At 39.0% G+C, this 8,098-nt stretch overlaps 1 pseudogene; it reads right to left on the bottom strand.

Moving 5' to 3' along the window:
* Positions 1–5,397: 5,397 nt before the first annotated feature.
* Positions 5,398–7,302, bottom strand: LOC114896180 (annotated as a pseudogene).
* Between the last annotated feature and the right edge of the window lie 796 nt (positions 7,303–8,098).

Here is an 8,098-nt window from a genome sequence, read left to right as displayed (position 1 = left end):
TAATTTTTATTCTTGTGATGAGAACTTTTAAGACATACTCTATTAGCATCTTTGAAATATACAATACAGTATTGTTAACTATAGTCAGGAGGCTGTGTATTACATCCCCAGGACTTATTTATCTTATAACTGGAAGTTTATACTTTTTGACCACATTCATCCATTTCACCCAATTTTCCCAATATCTTAACTTCAAAATCCAGTTTCTTCATCTAACCTGCTACACAAAAAGAGTTCTACACAAACTCGTAAATTTAAAGACTAGGTTACTGAAACCCCTCCCAGTTCATTATCAGAATTCATGCAAATGAGCAATCATCAGGCTTTTAAAAAAAGTTTAGAAGTAAAGTTATTGTATATTGTGGCCATTGTTGGATCCAGGTTTATTATGACCCAAATCTTACACAATTTGCAGTCTCACTTTAAGGAAAATAATTCAAATCAGGCACAGGGCATCTTAGAAGTAGCCCATGTAAGTGAGAGTCTCCAAAACTTAAACTTCATTAGATTCTTGAAAAATTGATGAAAAAATGAAGGTAGATTAGAAGGAATTTGCTACATAAGGATAGATGCAATGAAAAAGAGGAAAATAAGTGCCGGAACCCTGTGATTGAAGGCAGTGTGGTATGTTCAGGGAGCTGAAAACAAAACAAAACTGTGTGGCTATAATAGGGGATGTTTGGGAGAATGTGGGCATTAAATTTGATAAGTTTTACAAATGTGCTCTATAAGCTAGCAAAGGGTATACAGATATTGAAAATAATTGTATATTTAGCATTGCCTAGACACTGAGCAAGGGAAAGCATGATTAGGGAAGACGCCAGTGGGGTAGAGATGGTCAGGAAATGTAGGGCTCCACAGGCCGTTTTAAGGTGTTCTTTCTTCACATTACAGCAAATATAACTTTTAGAAAGCTTCAAATTGGGCATGTAGGGGTGAGGACAGAGCAAATGAGTACGAGCAGATTTGATTTCATCAAGCCTAAAGTGGCTGTCTAGAGAAGGATTTAGAGAAGAGTAAGAGAAGCTGTTGCTGCCAAAACACACAGGAATAGCGGTGGTTTAGACTGGGTGGCTACTGGGTGGTAAATATGGGGGAAGTGGACTGATTTGAGAGATATTTAGAAAGGAATATCTATAGGGAAATACAAGAGGTTAATGTCTATGATGACTTGGATTTTCAATTTATGTAACTAGACAAGTGGCAGAATATGGAAGAAATGCAAATAGAAGGAAAATTCAGTCTTGCTTCGTTAGTAGTAGGTAGTTTTCAGTGATTCCAAGAGGTAAGACAAAATACATCCAATTAGTAGCCTCTAGCTATTTAAATAAAATGAAAAAAATCAGTCTCACCACATTTCAAGTACTCAATAGCCACATGTAGCTAGTGACTACTCTTTTGGTCTATACAGATATGAAACAATCCCATGATAGTGGAACATTCTGTGGAGCTGGACTGATCTAGATTAAACTTCAGTTTGTGATTTGTCTATAGAGAGATGTACATAAAAATATTAGATGAAGAGTCGCAGACTAGGCTGAGACTTGCAGAATGTCATCATTCAATAGAAGTAAAATAGTTATGAAGGCCAAGAAAAGTTTGCATCATAAATCCAAGAAGAGAAAACTTCAAAATATAGAGAGCTCTGGACAGGTTTGAGTGCTTCTGAGAAGCTAAGTAAGATGAGGCAGTCAAAATATCCACTGGGTTTAGTGATACTTCCCATTTCCAGAAGCATGTTATGGTATAAGCTAGAAAGGAGTGGCTTAAAGAACTAATGGGAGGTTGGAGAATGAACATAACATTATGGATTCCTGGTTTTGAAAGGAAGGAGAGAGATTGCAGTAGCTTCAAGACCATGAAAGTTCAAGTGGAAGATCTATCTATCTATCTATCATCTATTTTATTTTTAAAAATTTTAGAAAGAGCAAAATGAATTTAACTTGAAGAAGAGTTATCCTGTTGAAAGGGATGGGAGATAAATATACAAGAGGGAGAACAAATAATCTACAGTGTAAAGTCCGTAAAAAAGAGAAGAGATTTAAGACAGAGCAAAAAAATGGAAAGATTATCCTGAGATAGATTCATACAATTTACCAGAGTTCCTGTGATTTTAACACCATTTGAGTCATCTTCAAATACATTTTTTTAATGAAGCATTCCGAACATCTGGTTTATAAACACACACAGAATATATTTTATTTACAGGTATTTCTGTTTCCATGCTTGCCTGTTGTTTACATTTGTTCTTCCATAACAACTTCAGCGAAATGAGGCAATGAAGTTCAGTTAATCCCTGCAAGACTCCTCTGTATTTCTCCCACACGGCAGTTACTTACCAAATGTTCACTCTTTTCCCTCTCTGAGGGAATGGAACATTGTTAATGAGTTAGATTTTATAACTACATGGTCAGATTTATGTTTTAGGCAATTTCTTCCTCAGTTAAGTGGAGAAAGTTTCTAAGCCAAAGAAAGACTGGAGTTAGGGAGGATAGTAGAAGCGACTGCAATAAACCAGAAGAGAAATGGTAACAGCCAGTGTCATCTGGGATGAGAAGTGTCAAGACCATGAACAATAACAAAACCAGACTGGGATACAGAATTACTCAGAACAGAAAGAATTTCAGTAGCTTCCTAACTGTCTTGTCTTTTTAATATCTTGGTCTAAGATTTAATATTAGTAACAGGATTACAGTATGTATTAATTCTGTCTAGTGTCTGTATACATAGATGTATTATAGATACATAGTATATATCTACATATTGAATAAATATGGATTATTTATCTGCCTATTTGTATCTATATGCATATGTATATATTAAAGTTAAAACGGAATCAAAATTTACCAAATTCTCATTTTTGGAGGGTTCAGTCTTTTTAATTTATTTGCCTTTATAGTGTTTCATTTTTTTCAGATATATTCAAAGATTGATACATGAACCAGGTAGACAGATTTCAACTAATAAGTACAAAGCATTTTAGAAACTTAGAGTGGTTAGCCCAGCTAAGTAGTGGTTTTTATAGATGAAGCATTATGTTTGGGTTTGTTATATTTTAGAACATATTAAGATACAAATTTTAGACAATAGTAGAAAATCAAGAATATTTTTAAATGATGAGAATTTAATCATCTAAAATGTATACAGTGGTCTCAGCATATTGTGTTTTCCTAAAGTAGAAATCTATGTCTTCCCTGGATTTCCATGCTTCTCTAAGGCTTGGTAGGATTTAAGTTATTTCTTTTATACTATATGCTCCAATAATCATAAAGCTTAGTCATGATTCTTTGTCCAGCTTTGGATTGACACATACGAGTGTATCCAAATGAATGCATTTTATTAGTAATCAAAATTAGCTCAAAATACCACAAATGGAACCAATCACTTTCACAACAAAATATGTTCTTTCTATCCATTTCTTATCTTGGCTGGTGTGCTCAGAATGTAACCAGTCACCAAGTCCAGAAACTTGAGTAAAATCCTAAATTCCACATTCATCTTTACTCCACTATTTTAGTCAGAGGTTCTGATTCACTTATAATTTCTGTTTTATGATAATCTTGGTCTACTCCACTTCACTTGGCAATATTCCCTTTAATAACAAAGAAAGAGAAATTGTAAGCTTAGTTCAAAGTTTATGTAAAATGTATTTCCACTATTTTAGCTATCTCTGTTTTCAGTCACACATGTTCTAAAAGCACCCACAGCCTCCAGCATGCTTTGAATATCCTGTGTCCAGAAATGGAGTCTATCCTGTGCACTCTCATCTCCTCCATTGCATTAATAGACTAGTTGTAATGCTTTGGGAATTTTTTGAGGAAATAACTCCCAGGGTGGTTCTGAACTGAAAATGTCTCCCAGTTGCATGAACTCTGTCAGATAATCCTCCTAGGTACAACTTCTGACACTTTGTTCAATAATCACTTCATGCCCACTGCATTTAGTCTTCATTCTTTTTTTTTTTCTTCAAGTTTTAGCCCAGAAATTCCAAAAAATGTATTTGTACTGGTCAAGAATAGAGTTACAAGTGGGGAAAAAACCCTCAACTACAGTATGAGGATCGTTGATTAGCATACTTCAAACGTAGGAAACTGTAGGAAACTGACCCAATGTCACTACTGGAACCAAGGTTTCTCTACTCTGTTTCTATTTCCCTTTTGTCTTTACTTCCCTGTCATATCACTTAATTCTCCAAGCATGATAAAGATACTCTGAATGGTTGTGGAAACACTTTCCTAGAACCCTAGGTTTATAGTCTAAGAGCATTAGAAAAAGATTGTTTTCTATCATCCATGCTTAGAAATATGCTGCGGAAGATCTTTGATCACCTGACTTAGTTCTATACCCACAATCATAGGCTAATTAACACGGCTATGTGTGTAAGTTTTGTAACCAGGAGAATGAATAGAAAGGCAGACACAATTTTCAGCAACTGTACTAGTTATAATAAATATATTTTATTTCAAAAATATGTTCAGCATATTTTATAATTTTTGATTTTGAATATTACCTTTTGTCAACACATATTTATAAAATGCGTTGTATGTGATTCTTCCATTTATTTACTGCAGCAGAAAGGATAAATAATCCCTTTCTTCTGCTTCTTGGTATATTTAGTCCTACTGCGTAAGGAAACAGCAGAAAAAAAACATTACCTTATTTATCCTTGTTCTTCCTGTAGTGACTAGTGACAAAGCTCAGCATGAATGAATATATAGTGACTGATGCTAAGGTCATCATTGCATAGTATTTAAAGATGTGTGCTGAAAAGTCTAGCAGGCCTGATTTTATTTTTTATTTTTTTCCTGATACCAGTTTGTATTGCAAACTTTCCCCAACAATGCATCAAACATCAATCCAGTCCCGATGTCAGTCATGGGTACAAATATAGCTGGAGGGTTTTTTTCCTCTTAAAGGGCAGGAGTCCTTTGAAATAGTTAGCGTCACTGTGGCTGACACATAAATAATCTGACACATTAATAACAGTACTTCTAGCTTCACATACTAACCTGGACTTCTGATCAAGATTAGCCCAATAAAGGAAGTCATCCAATAAGCCTAACAATTCTATTTTGAACCATATCTAGTTTGGTACCCTTCGTCCTCCTCCTTTAGCATTTGAAGACAGCAGGCTGAGTTGGCAGATACTGTTTATGGATGCTTGAGGTTGTTTTTCTCAGTTCAATCTGTTTCATTGAATTCTTGATGATAGAAATAAGATTTGCAGGGAGAGCAAGGGTACTGAGAAGGTCTGCACTGGATGTTCCCCGTGAGGCCAATAGAGAAGCTGCTGTCTGAATAGTTTCCAACTGAGTCACAGTTGTCTCTTGATGAGACAAGTTCATCTTCTGTTCTGGTTTCCTTGGTCCTTTCTTCTTTGTAACGTGACAATGTCCCCTAGACCCCTGTGATAGGATTAGCTATGTTTGCTGCTGTGCTCCCTGAAGGCCTGGGTGGATTGTTGACCACACATGTTGAGGAAACAACTCTGGTGACCATGGGCTTCGGTGGTGGAGAAATAGTTGGTTGTGGGGCAGTCTGAGGGATGCTTTTGCTGGACGCACCCCTGAGCTGTCACTGGGATTTGCTTGTTGCAAGAAAACTTTGGGAACCTGTACGCTAGTCACAGATGCTGCCGTCACAGCTGGGGCAGGACTACTTCTACCCTGAGTGCTGCCAGTCACTGGGCCAGTCTTCATAGAGCCAGGAAGTGAAGACACAGATGTGCTGTCTTCACTGTCTACAGACAGGTCGAGGCTGCCATCATCCAAAGCTGTTAATCTGACACCTTCCGTCGAGTGTGTTTTCTTTTTCTGAAGCACGTGATTAGGTAGTAGTTGATGAAGTTCCTTTCTTCTCAAATGCATTGCAGCAATTTTCATATCCATCTCAAACATCTTGCTCTTTATCGCTTGCCTATAAACTGTATCTGTGAAAGACTGGACATCATAGGTGAGATCAATACTGAGAACTTCAGAGTTTTCTGGGTTTTTTAACACTAACCCAATCACCCACACTGTACGAAATTCTTCCTTGTCAGGATTTTCCTTGGGTGCTGGAAGGACATGTGCCAGTGTAATAAATTCATTCTTCTCCAAGCTTCCAACCAGGACTCAGATTTTTGATTCCACCAAGCCTGCCCATTTTAGATGTTGTTTTTCTGTCAGTGCACTTGCTAGAAGTACAATATAATGCTTGTACTTTTGAAAGAAGCTGGGAGCTTCAAAAAGTTTGGACCACTCTGCCTTACTCAGCAAAATCTCATGAGTGATAGCAAGCCCTTGCTTACACTCCTCAATCATGGCCATCCTTGTTGAAACAGACACGTGGTAAGTGGAGTTCTTCTGTGGGTACGCTGGTGTAATTATAGGCATGAGATGGTACCTATCGCTGGGATTTACTCTCGGGTCCCAGATAGGCAAATTAAGATTTCGTTTTTCAGGCTCTTTCAGTAGCACTGGATTTGGCCATTCCCATTCAGAAAACACCAAGAAAACTTTACATACAAGAGTTGATGCTATTGCATTTGGATAAAGCTGGCAAGTTCTTGCTCCTAGCATCGTCCAGGAAACACCTCCTAGGAAACCTAATATATTGTAATAGATATTGTGGCATTTGGCCCACAACTTGATGGCTCTCAGAGTTAATCTGAAGTTGTCAATGTTTGGTACCAGATGTAAAATCTCATCAGTTACCCAGCAACCATTAAGACTTATTATGCATCTAATATCTAAATTTTTAAGCAGACTGTCATCTCTTAGGTCCAAATCTTCCAGAATAGTCTGCAGTGCTAATCCTGCAAACAAAATATCAATCTCTATCCCACTAAAACACAGTTTGATAACTGGTACAAATGCCTCCTCAACAGCCCTTAAAGCCTTTACTTCTTCATGTAGTTTCAATTTATCATAGAAGTAGGTGAAAAAGTCGCTTCAATCAACACGTCTTGGTGCCACGCACAACGTGTCAATATCTACACCCTTCGTATGCACCCCTAATCTATAAGAACCGAATGTAAAGATTTTCCCTCCAACATTTTCAATTACAGCTTTTGGAAGACTCTTGCTTTCACTGATTTCTCGTATCCATTCCTTTACCAGATTATTTAATTTCTCCAAACTTAAAATCCTGAGCTACAGTTACTCTTCCTCTTCAAAAACCCCAAAGGGTTTCAATTAATTTCTGGACGAGTACGCAGTCAGTTTCCCCGGGGGCTGCTAAACTGATGGGGGAGGGGATGCCATAGTGCTTGGGCGGCGGCGGGGTCTGTTGTGATCCCGGGGTGGTCACCGGAAACAGCATCACCTCTAGCGCTGGCTCCGCCACGCCGCGTCCCCGCCACCGCGACCTCCGCAGCCACAGCCCGGGTCATGATCCGCTGAGGCGGGAGGGGCGGGGCTCCTACCAGCCCAGGTCCGACCCGCTTCCGCAGCTTCAAGCACCTCTGCGCCATCCCCTCGGCCCCAACACGGTGCCGGGGCCCTCGCCGCTGCGTTCTAGCAGGCCTGATTTTAAATGCTAGCTACGCCACAAACTACCTGGGTATAATTAGGAAATACTAATGAAAGTATGCAGAGGTTCTCTTATGCCACGATGTGTACTACACGCTTGGGATATGTAGGAACTAAGGGTTAACTTTTCCAAAGTGGATTCTCTGCAGGTTGGTCTCCTACAAATGTGCACGGAGGCCAACCATTGTTCTGAGGGAGCCAAGCCTGGATGAGGCTGAGATGGAGGATCGTGAAACTGGCCTGACATGTTACGCAGATGCAAGACAAGGCTTGGAACCGAGCCTCCAGATTACACCATGATGGTTGCCCACACTGAGCATGCATACATACAACTATGTATACTCAGCATACATAGTTCCTCCGACTATGTATGCTGAGCTGGGAGATCAGCACTGGAGCCAAGTGCCTGCCCACTGGAGTGCTGTTCAATCCCAGTTCTAATCAGGCCAGGGAAGGGATGATGATTTCTTAATCATGCGGTCTAAATAACCCCACAGTCTAAGGGTTTGGTCCTTCTGCCAGAGTCCAGCAACTGTTCCTGCTCTATTCCTAGGCTCTAACCCGAAAAGTAAGTGGTTACAGGGGAT

Source organism: Monodon monoceros, unplaced genomic scaffold, assembly GCF_005190385.1.
Source record: "Monodon monoceros isolate NGI ecotype Baffin Bay Population unplaced genomic scaffold, NGI_Narwhal_1 Super_Scaffold_15, whole genome shotgun sequence".
In the NCBI taxonomy this organism is placed as follows: Eukaryota; Metazoa; Chordata; class Mammalia; order Artiodactyla; family Monodontidae; genus Monodon; species Monodon monoceros.
Note: the sequence above shows the minus strand (reverse complement) of the source record. Positions and strands in the feature narration are given on the sequence as shown.